A 14,482-nucleotide genomic window follows, 5' to 3' on the forward strand; every position below is an offset into this window, starting at 1 on the left:
CTTTCCCTAGTTTGACTTCTAACTTGCAAAGGTTAAGCTCAATGAAGGACCTCTTTGCAGCCTTGGGCTGGTTTTATTTCCTGTTCTTTGGTTCCATTTGCATTATTGCTGGGCCTTCATTCTGTCCCCAGAAGCTTAGGACAGAAAGAGCACATCTTTTCTCTGACACTGAGAAAGTAGAGGGGGCAGTGAATACTCAGAGGAGGCTGGAAGGGTGGTGGTCATCTTTCTTTGACCACTTCTGTCTAATTGGAAATCTGTGATAGAGGGGTATAGGCTAAAGCTCTCTGAATGAGAGGGGGATGAGGGGGCTTTTCAAGCAATAAGACAGTGAGAATAACAATGTGTAGATGAGGATTTGCCAGGTGAAGAAATAAGCCTGAGGTACAGAAGAACCAGATAGCCAAATAGTGAGAAATATCGTTTAATAGATAAATTATGGCTAGACAACAAAGGACCGTGTGTTAAGCAGAGAAGTTGAAACTTGCTGCAGCAAGTAATAGACATTGAACGTTTTCAAGAGTTTATTAAACATGTTCTTGGATGCTGTCATATTTCAGATACAGATGTAGGTTCTGAGATTAAATGGTAGGTGAGATCAATGTAAGCCTGTCCTGAAAAGACATACAGTCTAGCCGGGGGGGGGCAGATATGCATGGGACAATTAGAATGCAGTGTCTACATGAAACTTATATGTAAAAAATATAGAATTATGGGTCATCTTAGAAACTACACATTTCTCTTAGTGATTGGGGTCTGGACTTAGTCTTGCTCTTGCCTTGGTCTTGTGTATCTGGGTGAGCTCTTTTACTGTTGCTCAACAAGTCCAGCCTCACCTATCTCCCACATCTTCCAAGACTGACACTCTGTGGTGCTTCAGCAGTCAGGCCAGATTTTCACACACTTAGCTGAACTTCACCCAGTGTTTTCCAACCTGTTCCTCCCAGTGGGAGGAACTCAGCTATATCTAATGAGATCCTAATGTAAACGAGACGAACACCTTTCTCCACCATGGTCTCAGAGCAGGCCAGGTCCAGACACCTGCATTTCATCACTGCCTCTGGATTTCAGTACCTTTCTTCACACAAGACCCAGTAGATCGGGTCCAAATGCCATGACTGAGAGCCTTGATTTTCCTGCTTTGTTGTCCTCTGCTCCCTACCCCTCTGATGCTCATATTCTCACCTCCCACTTGGCCTGTTTTCACCTTCTGCTTCTCATTCCAGTGGCCACTAACTGAAGTGCTGGCATATTTCCAAGGCTGGGGAAAATGGACAATGCACTATTTTTGTCATAGTCTTGTCATGGTCTTGCTCTGGTCCCAGAGAGAACTGAGTCCTAACCAGGATTACACAGATCTGTTTGGGTTGTTTTATTTCCCTCTTGCATTTCGCACTATAGTCATCTTGGCAGGTTGAGGAGAGCTACTTTTCTCTGATGTCCCCTTACAGCATGGAACTAGTGAGAACCTTGACAAAATTTTTTCCATTTATTTTCGTCTCCGTTATAATCTGAAAATTCTTAAGTGCCCATTTGAAGTGAAAAATCTAATTTGGAAGCTTAACTGTTCCAAAAAAGTCAGCTTTCCAGACATAAGAAATGTTATGTTTTATATTTTCTGAAGGAGAAGGTCTAATAGAATTTTTTATTGGTTGTGGATTTTTCTGAATGTTCCAGACACTAATAACCATTAAAGTAACTGGGAGCTATGATATGGAAATCACATTTACCAGCTTTATTTACAGGAAATTATTCTGAGTGTTTATGAACCAAAATTCCAAGTGAACAAAATGGATAGGATAAAATACAAGTCTTCCACATACTGGCTCAGTTTCCTAGTTCCTGGTCCCACATTTCTTAGCACTTACATAATTCTTTCGGGTATGTTCTAGGCATGCACACATGCGCACACTTACATGTATATAAATACTTTTTTCCTTTCTACATTTTTCACCTTCTGGTATCAGAAGGCTATCCTTAGTAAGTTTATAGACTGTTATATTATTTTTAAAAGCTGCAGAGCATTCTGTTGTTTGAATACATATGATTTAACCAATCATTAATAAGTAAAATGCGTTTATAAGTTTATTAAAGATCACTGATGTTCTTAAGGTAAGCTATTAAAGTAACAGCATGGTTAATACTTTTATACTCATTAAGATGACCAGGAGAAAAATGTAAATGATGGATCTATGTGAGTATAACCTTATGATAAGGTCTAAAAGTTTTATGTCCATGTACAAAGGTGGGATCATTTTGATTTTCATGGATACTGCTACATTCCTCTCCATTTATATTCCATTTAGAAAATGGTCGGCATTTGATCTGAGGCTAGGATTAGCCCCAGGAACAACAAATGGAACAACTCTTTGCAGAATAATTTCATAGGCTCTGCAGGCCCATTTAGTAATTTTTTCCTTAATATTTTAATGATGTTGTCTGTTAACATTGCCTAATAAATATGTGATGTTCTCCAATTAATAAAATCTACTTAATCTATGTTATCTGATATTTTCCTCATCAAGAGTAAGGCATAGATGTTCATTTTGAAAGTCACCACACCAGAGACTCAAAAATTTCTTCTTGCAACAAGAGCTGCCCAAAACATGCCATATATATGCATTTTTTCCTTAGTTTTTTTTAATCTCTTGAATTGAGACTTTCTTTACCCTTTCCCTGGAACTGTGAATTTAGAAGATTTGATTTTTAAGGCACACCCTCTTACTGAACAAAGTATTCTAAAAAGTTGAAAGTAAATAAAAATTTTATGAATAAAGTAGTAAATGTATCGGGGTTTCTCATTTTTTTTTAAACAAGAAATCTAGTAAACCTTGTCACAAAGAAATATTTTTGCAAGGAAAACAACTCCCTATTTTAACTGTCGTACAAGTCTGAATTGAAACATATGTGCTTGCTTAAAATATTTTCTCACTGCATTTTTGAAATGTTCCCAATATAGCTTTTAGAAATAAATGTGTATTCATTAAATGGCATTGTTTCACTCCCAAGGCCAATCATCCTCTAATCTTTTGCTTCTACATATGATTGGCTTTTAGGATTGTATAGTATTTTAGTAAAAGTCTGTCATTCAGTTTTATATAATAATAAAAGCATCATGCTGAATGACCAAAAACAAAAACCTACCATTTGCCACAAAACTATGATTCATTAATTGCTAGGTCTTGTTGGCTACCAGAAGACTGATATGGTGCTGCATTGTTTGCAATGCTTTCTTGTTTTGTTTGTTTTTTTTTCCACAATAATGTAGATTTTAGGATTTGGTTTTTATGACACCTTGATGTTCTATGTGTGCTATGATATGCAGTAAAAATGAGTTCCATGTTTAAGTAGTTAGAAAGTAGTTTTGGATTTCTCCAAATTACTTTATACATTGGTGTTATGAAAACATATTGACACGAATTCTTTGTAAGAAGAATGTCCTTCTTAATGGGAGAAAGAACAACAGAAATTGGAAACAAATGTTGCTCAGGCATTTTCTAACATTCCAGAATTTTCACTCTGCAGCACACTGAATAACTGGCCAGTTTAGCTCAGGAGTTAGGGATTCTTCATTTTAAGAAGAGGGGAGTTAGAATAGCTGCATGTGAGAAGCCCTTTGCTATGGTCCAGACACCTGCTGGATTGTCACAATCATCTTTACAGTCCACCTGGGCTGAGTCCCTATTTTATTGGCACTCAGTAAATTCCTGTTATTGAAAACAAAGGCAAGGAAAGCCTTAACATTCAGAAAAAGATTTAACCTAAGCCCCTGGGAAGCAGGAGGAAGCTGGATAATACAAAGAGATTCAGAAAAGTCTGTCAGCTGCCGGGACTGCCCCTCACATCGTGACCTTTGACAAGAGACCTGACCAACCAGGCTTCCTCCTGAAAGAATTCTGCTTTGTCACTAGCCACCCCACCTCTGGTCCTGTCCATAGCGGAGCAGAGGAGATGCCATTCGCACAGGTTTCCTTGGAGCGAGTGCATCCTGGCCATCCTCTATTTATTGAAAAGTTGGCATTCTTTTTCTGAAAAGGGCAAGATAATAAAAGCTTTAGGCTGGCAGGCCATGTGCACTCTGTCATAACTATTCAACACAAAGCAAACAAATGAACCTATCTGTCCCACACACTAGTTTTCTTCTTATATAACTAGAAGTGACTCAGATTTGACCCCTGGACTATAGTTTGCCGACTCTTCTTTTAGGTCTAGTGACTTCCCATTCACTATTAATTTGATGAATGTTTATTGGGCAGTTGTTAGCTGCCAGGCATGATAAAGCTTGCATACTAAACTTTGCATTGCTTTAACAGAGAGGCACCAGCAGAGTGTGCTTGTCAGGCAAATTAACAATGGCAACAAATGTGTGAAGCACAGTAACCAATTTCTATAAAAACTGAAAATTGAGAAACTGAATACACACCTGCATTTATACTGAAATAAGTTCTTTGGCTCTAAGCATAAAGTAAATCTGTATAGAGTCAGAATACTGTCAGTCTATGTTGAAGATCCACGTGATGCTTCCTTAACCCAAGTGTATGCGTACTATCAAAGAACTTAACAAGTATGGCAATGATATACAGTGCAATTTGCAATAAAATACAGTGCTGTATTTTATGTCTAGTCACACATTAACTTTAAAGACGAGGCATCGCTCATACTTACTCACATAAATATTTGTACGAAACTGGCAATGCAAACTTGGTGGACACATTGCTAAATTCCTGGTTGCTGAAGTGGCCTCAGCTACTTCATCCTCTTATATCGCAATGTGTTTTTTCTCAAAGATGAAGTATGGGTGGGAAGAGAAAAGAAAGGAACATCTGTTTCTGGCTGTCTTAGTCACTCCCCCACTATCGGGGCAACATACGTGACCCTAACAACCTAGAAGATTCATTCTAGCTCATGATTTCAGTCCCTGGTTGGCTGGCTTTACGAAAGAAATGACACAGTGAAAGGGCATGGCAGAGGAAAGCTTTTCAACTAGCGGCAGTCAGGTAGCAGAGAGAGTCAGGTTCAAGAAAACACCCTTCCAGGTCACACCTCCGACCAGTCCCACTTCCTAACAGCAGATTCAACTGCTGAACTCATCAATAGATGAATCCTGTAGTAAGTATAGTGCCCCCGCCATCCAATCACTTTTCAAACACATGAGGCTTTTGGGGGACATTTTAGGCCTAAGTCCTAACACCACACCCTGAAAACCTTATGTGTTTGTATAGGGAGTTTGGCCACTAAACACAAGTTCAATAGCATAATACAGTGGGATTGTGAGACAAAATGTAATATACATAATGCTATGGAAACACAGTGAGAATAGCAGTCTGTGCCCTTTTCTGAAACATTGGTATGAAGGTGGCTACCTGAAAGTTCATCGCAATGACAGGAACACACATATCAAGCACCTAACATAGCACCTGGTAATGTGGTTAATACTCAATAAGTATTTGGTGTTTTCATTATCATCATCGTTTGTAACCACTAGTGTTTGAGTTTAAATTATCACATCCTTCTTTGTCAGCATCATGAACCTTACTGGGTGCCGTCTTAAAACATTACCCTGGGGATGTTTACTTCACGTCAAGATACCTGAGATTATCGTTGGAGACCACCAGGCTCACCTCAGGTGAAGGGTCCTAGAGATAGTAAAATAGTGATAGCTGTTCTGCTAGTTAAGGGATGGATGCAAGTGGATAGCGTGTGTGTGTGTGTGTGTGTGTGTGTGTGTGTGTGTGCTTATTGTGCATACATAGGGATCTGAGCTGGAGAGAAGAGGACAGGAATCCTATATTGAAGGATTTCCATGACAAAGGGCATGAGAGAGTGGACATGCCTTACCTAACCTGGGAATGTATTTTTGGTACTATAGTATAAAGCTAGATGTATTAGAATCATTTCAGTTGAGACTAGGAGGGGAGGCTAGAATATGTCATAAAGGGCATTTATCCCATCAATTAACCTTGCTATCCATCAGTTCCTTTTGAAACCAGAGTATGCATAAATTACTCTAAAATGTGTTAACTGTGCAGATTCCAAAGTCCCATCCCCAGAAATTCTGATTTGGTAGATTCAAGGCTAGGAAAACAGACCTTGGTGGCTCTTGAAGATTGGGAATGACTCTTTCAGGTAGTTTTCCAAGAAGGTAATTTATAAATAACCTTAGGTGGATTTTTTTAAAAATAAAAAACAGTTATTTTATAAAGGACCCTGGCAAAGGTGTGGAGGTTGAATTAGAGGAGAGGACAAAGAGGGAAGTAGGGAGAGTCTGATGCAAGGCAGAAAATGAGGAGATGATTGCAAAACCTTCCGGAAGAGAGGTCTTCAGTGGATCCCTTCTTCTGTAGTCACCAGAAGTACTTGTACTTCTGGCTCCCTTCATGGTGATCATGCTGAAAGTGGGGAGCACACCCTCTTGGTGTGTACAGATACAGTGCCCAGCATGGCACCTTGGGAAACCCTGTAAATCCTCCTTAGCTGGGGCTTCTTCTGATGGAAGGAGAAATGTAGCTTACCCACAGCAACTTTCTAGAGACATGGGTTTTCCCTCCTAATTTTCCTCAGTTCCTCTTCATTTTCCTTTTTCTCATCTTGCACTGGGTAGCAGTACCTTTCACATGGTAGTGCTTCCTCCCAGGTCACTTTTCCTACACCATGTTAAGTCTGGCCTCTCCTGGCCTGTTGTTGTGCTGCTGAGTCTCTCTCTCTCTCTTTGTCTCGCTCTCTCTCTCTCTCTCTCTCTCTCTCTCTCTCTCTCTCTCTCTCTCTCTCTCTCTCTCTCTGTCTTCCCCTCCCCGCCCAGAAACTTTTCTGCAAATGCTCTCCCTCAGTGAAACTGGTCATCCAGTGTATACTCCTGAGCGCTAGTATAGAAATAGTCCTGATAAGCCTTCTGCTGGATGAGGTGTGAAGATGCAATTAGTATGAAATAACAAATCAGTCTGCCACCCAATATTTTGTCAGCCCATTTTCTAATGTGTCCTCTCTAGCTCCATGCATTCCTGGCACATGGGTGACTTAAGCACTGAAGAGTTCATGTTTGAACATATGTATGAGTGAACAGGAGGGAGGCAGGCCTGTGAGCATGTTAAGTATCCTCCCAGGAGACTAGCAGAAAGTCTGTTCTGAAGACAGGGGGTGAGAGTATTAGTGCTAACAGAGGGGATCCTGGCCCCCTGTGCAGAGAAGTGCAGCATCTCCTACAGTCAGGGAAGATGTGGGAGCCAGAGAGGAGGCTATCATTCCACATTATTCTCTGGACATGCACTCCCTCCTGACATTTGGGAAATGATAACTTATATTTGAACCTGGGCATCATTTATGGGAGTTTTCTGAGTTGCATTTCAGATGTTTCCTCTGCTTTTGGAGTCCAACATTTGTTCTTTGTGTTGAGAGGTAAAATAATGAAGATAAAATCCAAGAGAAAGTGCTCCAAAATCAAGATAATGATTGCATGGGTTCCCAAAGTAAGCGCTGGAGCCAGGGAGGCTGGATGTAGATCCCTGGCCAAGCCAGCCTGGTCCCAGTGGCAGATGAGCATACAGGAAAACCTACCAGGATGCAGTATCTACAGACCCAGCTCACACAGGAGCAGGATGAACCCTGAGCCCTCTCCTGCATTCTCTGTGGCGATTCAGAAAGAGGGTTGAGTAGAGTTTCTTCCCCTTCTTCCAGCTCCCCAAAGTAGACCTTGATATGGTAAAACTATCATTTGAACTGAAGGCCTCTTGATGAATATTTAACTTTCTTGATTTTGCCACAAATTATTTTAACATGCCTCGGAGTCCCTAACCCTCTTCTTATTTTAAGAACTTTCACATTTTAATATCAAAACAACTCCAACAAGTAGGATGAGTTTGCCCATATAGCCTGGCTCTGGGAAACTAAACTATTTTCCAGTCAGGCTCCTGGTACTTCAGGGAGAGGTTTAATGCACCGTGTCTTTCATCAGCATGGGGTTTGGTTTTCCATTTCGGAACAGATCTCTGGTTTCATATAGATTTAGTATTACTGATCTTTAGTATTACTTTGTTTTATCATTGCCAGGTTATTTGTTTTCTCTGGGTTCCCACTTGTAATCCTGGGATTTTTTCTTGACCTGTATCAGTCTCAATTTTGCTGTCTGTAAAGTGCGGCTAATACTGCCAGATTTCTAATCAGCTTGCTTTTAGGACTAATTCATTTAACATATTTAAAGCACATAACAAGTCAGCACAGTCAGTAATGTTTGTTATCAACTTGTTATCACTATTTTAATAGAAACACTGAGACAGACATATTAAATATAGAAAAGCACTCCTCTTTCATAGAGAAAAAAATGTATAAACATCTGTATTGTGTAGCCCCAAAGCTCGTGTCATACTGTGTTTATTTAGTTGCAAAAAGTGCATGTACGAGTGTAGGATTCCTTTCTTCATTACAGGGTGTTTCTTCTCAGCAAGATGGCAATCTTAGTAAGCTTTGAAGGCCTATCATGGAACCAATGATATGAGGAAAATGACACGAAGCTATGGAACCAGTCATTATGCAGCTCACGACATGTTCAAATGCAGTGAGTATTGGGTTAAGTGTAAAAGTACAGGAGTCAGAAAGGCCTGGATCAAATTGTAGGCACATGGAATCTCTGGGGATCAGTGTCATTTGTACAGTGGAGGTCACAGTAATGCCTACCTCTCAGAGTTCTGAGCATCAAATAGGCAGTGTTTGCTCAGGCACTTGGCTCTTAGCTGAGTGCTAAAACAATTATAGTTCATTAAGGAAATAGTTGATAACGTATCAGTTTTTAACCAGTATGTGCTTTTTCTCTGTTGCTTTACCACTTTATTTTTATCCATGCGAGAAGCCTGTCAGAGCCCCATTTTGTGGAAGGAAACCCTTTCTTCCAGGATGAGAGATCAGCACTCTGAATAACATACTGCATAGAGACCAGAACCCTGGGTAGCACACTGTGCATCACAATGATCCTTGGTGTTGACCAGTGATGTATCTACCAGCCTCGTCCTCTAGGTTGAGCCATTTTCCAAGAAGCACTCAGCATAGTTTTTGCAAGATGTTGATCTTCTTTGCAATATTTTTTACAGACATTTTTTTTCTTAAAATCAGTACATTTTAGATATACAGAATTATAATATTTATCATAGAGAATTTATACCTGTACATAATATATCTGGATTCTTTTTTTTCCCTCATCTTATCCTCTCCCTTCAATTCCTCTTTCTTCCTTATTTACAAAAACATTATTTCCATTTTTCCTTCTATTCTTTTCTTTCCTTCCTTTCTCCCTCCCCCTCCCCTATTCCCCTTCTCATTTGTACATTTTCTTCCAACTTATAATATGTATGAAATATTTTGGTCCTTATTTATCCTTTTGATTTACCACAGCACAGAAAAACACAATATATAAAGACGGTGGGTCTGATTTATTTCACTTAAGAATATAGACTCAAGGTGCATTCATTTAGCTGGAAATTTCTCCTTTATCTTTCTTTATGGCAAAGTAGTATTCTATTGTATAAAACCCCACAACTTCTTAATCTATTCATCTGTTGATGTGCATTTAGGCTGTTTCCAAGATTTAGCTATTGCAAACTGTGCTGCAATAAATATGGATATGCATGTATGTTTTTCCCATTAAGTTTATTGCTACATTTTAGGTATACAATACAGTTACATTCATCATTTGGATGTGAATATATTGCGATGATATGATGCTTTTAATTCTTTCAGGAGGATGCCAAGAAGAGGATAACTGAGTCAAATAGAACCACTAGTTTTAGCTTTTCGAGGAATCTCAACATTGATTTCCACATCAGTTGCACCAGTCTATACTCCTACCAGCAGAGGAGAATTGTTCCTTTTCCTCCACAGCTTCACCAGAATTTGTTACTGGTTGATTTCTTGATAATAGGTTTTTTTTTTTTTTGTGAGGATCAATCTCAGTGCTGCTTAATTTGCATCTCTCATTTTTTTTTTTTTTAGTGAGATCCAATCTCAGTGCTGCTTAATTTGCATCTCTCAAATGACCAATGATATTGAACATATTTTCATGTATTTATTTGCTGTTTCTGCTCCTTACTGAAAAGTGTCTATTCATTTCAGATGCCCATTTTTTATTGGGTCTTCAAATTTGGGGGGGTCTGATTTTTTTGAGTTCTTTATATATTCTAGATATTAGTCATTTGTCTGAAGAACAGCTGGCAATTTTTTTTTCCTACTCTGGGTTGTCTCTTCACTCTGTTGGTGATTTCATTGTTGTGCAAAAGCTTTTTAATAAGATGAGATCCCAGTCGTTGAATCTTTGAAATATTTCCTGTGTGATCAGAGTTTTGTTCATAAAGTCTTTTCCTACACCTAGGCCTTCAAGTTATACCTACTACTCTTTGTTCCAGCAGATTTAGTGTTGCTATTTTAATATTTGGATCTTTGATCCATTTTTATTTTAGTTTAGTGCATGGTAGGAGATATGAGTCTAGTTCCAATCTTTGACATACGGAAAGCCAGTTTTTCCATTTATTAAAGTGGCTGTCTTTTTCTCAGTGAAGACATTTGACCTCTTTGAGAAAGAGGGGTGCTAAGTGTGTTCAGAGTTGTTTCTGTCTCTTCTAATCTATTCTATTGATCTTTAGGTCTTTTTTCCCCTCTAGTACCATGTTGTTTGCATCTCTGGAAACTTTGGAGTTTAATTTTAAGTCAGGGATTGTGATGCCCCCTGTTTTGCCTTTGTTGTCCAGAATTGCTTTTTCTACTCTAGGTCTCTTCTGGTTCAAAATCAATTTTAGGATTACTTCCCCTAGTCATATAAGATGTGCTATTGGTATTTTGCTCAGGACTGCATTAAATCTGTATAACAATTTTGGGAGTACAGCCATTTTCATTAGGTTATGGTCATTTTCATTAAGTTGGTTCTTCTTACTCAAGAACAAGGGATATCTTTCCATTTTCTGATATCCTCTTTGATTGACTTTTTCAGAGTACTGTAGTTTTCAATGTAAAGGTCTTTTACTTCTTTCCTTGGATTGATTCTAAAGTATTTCATTCTTTTTGATAATATTATGAAAGGCGTTGTTTCTCTAATTTCTATCTTAGTGAGTTTGTTATTTGTGTACAAGAATGTTACTGATTTTTTAGTGTTGACTTGGTACCTGCTATGCAACATAATTTGGTTATCAAATCAAGAAATCTTTTGGTGGAACTCTTGTGGGCTTTTATGTAGAATATTGTGTCATTCCAAAAATAATAGTAATTTAACTTCTCTCTTTTCTAGCTTTATTCCTTTTATTTTTCTCTCTTGTCACTCTGGCTATTGTCCTCCATTACAACCGTATTGATGCTATCTGATTTTTCATGTCCACTAATATTTGTGTGGTATAATCGGTTACTCTGCTATTTGGTGCATATATATTTATGATTGTTATCTCTTCCTCTTGGATTGTTCCCTTTACAAAGATGTAGTAAGCTTCTTTGTCTCTCTTGATCAGTCTTGGCTTAAAATCCACTTTGTCCACAAATAGATTAGTTACCCTTGCTTTTTTCTGGGTTCCTGTTGCATACACTATTATTTTCTGTCCTTTGACTTTTAGTCTATGAGTTTCTTTTTGGGTTAAATGTGTTTCCTATATGCAGCATATTGTTGGATCTTGTTACTTGATCCATTCTTCCAGTCTGTTTCTTTTGATTGGTGAATTTAGACCATTTACATTACATTGATGGTTATAAATGATATGTATTGACTTATGCTTGACTTATTCTCATATTATTTTTCTGTTAAATAACTGTTTTTATAAATCACAATTTCTTTTGTTAATGAGGAGATCCATATTTATTTTGTAATTAAATGTCAAGCCTGTGGATGACTTTTTTGATCTTGGTAGTTCATAAAGGTTTACAGTGAATAACGGGGTTTCATCATGAGTATACCAATATTAAAAGGGATTCAGTAGTTACTGCTGTTTAGGAATATGGAACATAAAATACTATATGGGTCAGGTCATTTTTCTTTTCAGTGCTGGTTGCCACATCTGAGCAAGCACCAAAAAACTAAAGCAATTTTTATACTGATATTTACATAAGGAAAATCATAAAATTGAGTGCTTCTGCATACTGTGTTATGTTACAGTCTAGTTTCGTGTGCTTTACTACACAGTTTGGTTACAGGACTTCTGTAAACATATTGTAAACATAAACAGCATGGAAAAGGTTAAATACTTGTGTTCAGATTGTAAGTTCTAGTTTGGACTTGCTATGTATATTGTCACATTAAATGAAAAAAGAAACCCCCCTTTGTATTATAGTCATGTGGTCTTATGCATGATAAACAGTTGAATAATTTGAAAAAAGAAAAAGAAATCCATCTTTTCATGATTGTGAACAATAAACCTGTCTACTAGATCTGATATTCTGTCCTCACATTGGTTTATTCTGCTGTGTAGTTTCAATAGAATTTTTAATTTCCTGGGTATCTGTTTGAATATGTTTCATGACACACATTTCTTTCCTATGTTGAGCATTCATGGTTTCCATCATTTTCCTAAGCTCCTCTACTTTTTTAATCTGTATCTATTTTAGATTCACCAACCATGTTATTTATTATGGTCATCATCTCTTTAGGTATCTGAAAAATTATTTCTGATTTTTTTTCCCTAGAGTTTTATTCATCTGCTTTGTTACTTCCGATGTTACCATGTAAGAGAATTCAGGTGATAAAGGTCCCTGGGTTTGCCTTGGACAAGCTGGAGGTCTGGGGTTGCATCTTGGTTCCATGCCTTCTGATTTTCTATTTTCAAAAAAATTTATTTTCTTCATCGATGCTTGTAAATTGCTTATGGCAAGTAGCTTTATAACTAGTATTGAGGACTTCTTACGAAGTGATTATTTTTCAGAAATGTCTTTTAGGTGTAGCTGGATTTTGGCTTTTGAGTCTGTCTCAAGATCCTACCTCTTCAAGTTATTAGGGATGAAAAGTTGCTGCCTATTTGGCCTAGCTCCTCTTTCTCAGGTACTGAGCTGTAGTATTGTTTATGACCCTCAGAGAATCTTGGTCTTGGCATACAAGGAAGAACAACTGATCAGAGCAACTATGTCACCTTGGCTAAAGTAGTAAATCAGTAATAACAATAGGATCTAATGCAGCCTAGAAAATGACAAACTGTGGTGATTATTAATTTGCTACCTTTAACCATATGAACAAGATTTATAGTTATATAACAACCCAATTAATTTATATACAATAAATATCTCCTCAATTGAGTGATTTTACCCTCTGGAGAGAAAATTTAAAAGGAGGAAAAGGATAGAGAATAAAAGAGAAAAAAGTGATTATAAGCAAGGTTGAAGGAGGAAGGAAGATTACCTAAGTTTTTAGAGACTGGTGAAGAAGAAACAAAGAAGGAGGAAACAAGAACAAGAGCTAAACAGAACCAAAAACTGAAAACAATGTTCACTCATGAAAAAACAAGAATATACAATTTTAAAAAAAGAAATAAAAAGACAAACAAAAAGAGAGACATTTCTTTGTGATTTCAAGCCTGTGGTTATCTTCCAAGGTGTACAATTTTGTGGTAGTGTTAACTTCATAGCATGTCTCTGTTGTCACTGGTAGACACAGAAGATAGGCAGGGCCCAGATCTGTATTGTATGATTCCTGCAAGCCTGCAGTAGGATTAGGGTGGAGTGTGGGTGCTGTATAATCCCCACAAGCCTGTAGTAGCAATAGGGTGGGGTGCCAGTTCAACTCTGTAGAATTCAGGCTAATCATGGCCTCGGGCTTTGGGTCTGTGACCCCAGTTATTCATCCCAAAACACTATGAGCATTTCTTGCCAGCTTGATCTTGGCTCCCTAAGCCTGGATTCTCTCAGGGATGTGCCTCACCCAGGTATTAGCAGCTTTGAGATAGAGTCAATCTATGGCTGCTCTGAGTCTTCGGTTCAGCTGACCCCACCCCAAAACAGCATCCAGTCAATCAACCTCTTGTGAGGACATTTGGAATACTGCAGCCCACAGTATCCACTGTTTTGCTCCTCTGGTGCATTTCTTCCTGGAGGCCTCCAGGGTCCCCCATCCTCACTGCTCCTCTGTAGGCTCTAGCCTCCCTTCATTCCGCAAGCCAGGAGTCAGAAGAAATGCACAGTTTACCACCTCTCTCTTCTACCTTGAAGTCTGTCACCTAGCTGTCCCCACGGAATCCAATTCACCCTTCAGAACTTACCTGGGTCTTGAGGATCCATTTCCCTCCTTCTCTTTGCCCATTTGCTAAATTCCAGTGTTTGGACTCTTAATCTCCGAGAGGCTGATTTTCCACTGCTCACTGCTTCTACCATCTTCCTGGAAGTCCTCTGCAGCCATGGTTTCATACTTAGTAATTTTTATTTGAACTTGATCTTACCTTTGTGTGTTTAGTTGTACGTTCCTAGGTATATTCTGTATTGTACTGTGGGTCCCCTGAGGTAAATACCCTCCTGCCATTGTGCACATTACTACATGAAGGAT

At 38.4% G+C, this 14,482-nt stretch overlaps 1 long non-coding RNA gene across 2 annotated transcripts in view; it reads left to right on the forward strand.

Moving 5' to 3' along the window:
* Window positions 1-9,840, forward strand: part of LOC117286584 — a 39,179-nt gene extending 29,339 nt beyond the window's left edge. Inside the window, exons 4-6 of one of the 2 annotated variants that reach the window (XR_004517753.1) lie at window positions 5,522-5,626; window positions 8,420-8,548; window positions 9,724-9,840. This is a non-coding gene — a long non-coding RNA (uncharacterized LOC117286584). The remainder of the gene's footprint in view (window positions 1-5,521; window positions 5,627-8,419; window positions 8,549-9,723) is intronic. The other variant, XR_004517752.1, reaches the window with a different exon arrangement.
* The last annotated feature ends 4,642 nt before the right edge of the window (window positions 9,841-14,482 follow it).

This window comes from Fukomys damarensis, unplaced genomic scaffold (genome assembly GCF_012274545.1).
Source record: "Fukomys damarensis isolate Sample0158 unplaced genomic scaffold, DMR_v1.0_HiC HiC_scaffold_17, whole genome shotgun sequence".
NCBI classification, from domain to species: domain Eukaryota; kingdom Metazoa; phylum Chordata; class Mammalia; order Rodentia; family Bathyergidae; genus Fukomys; species Fukomys damarensis.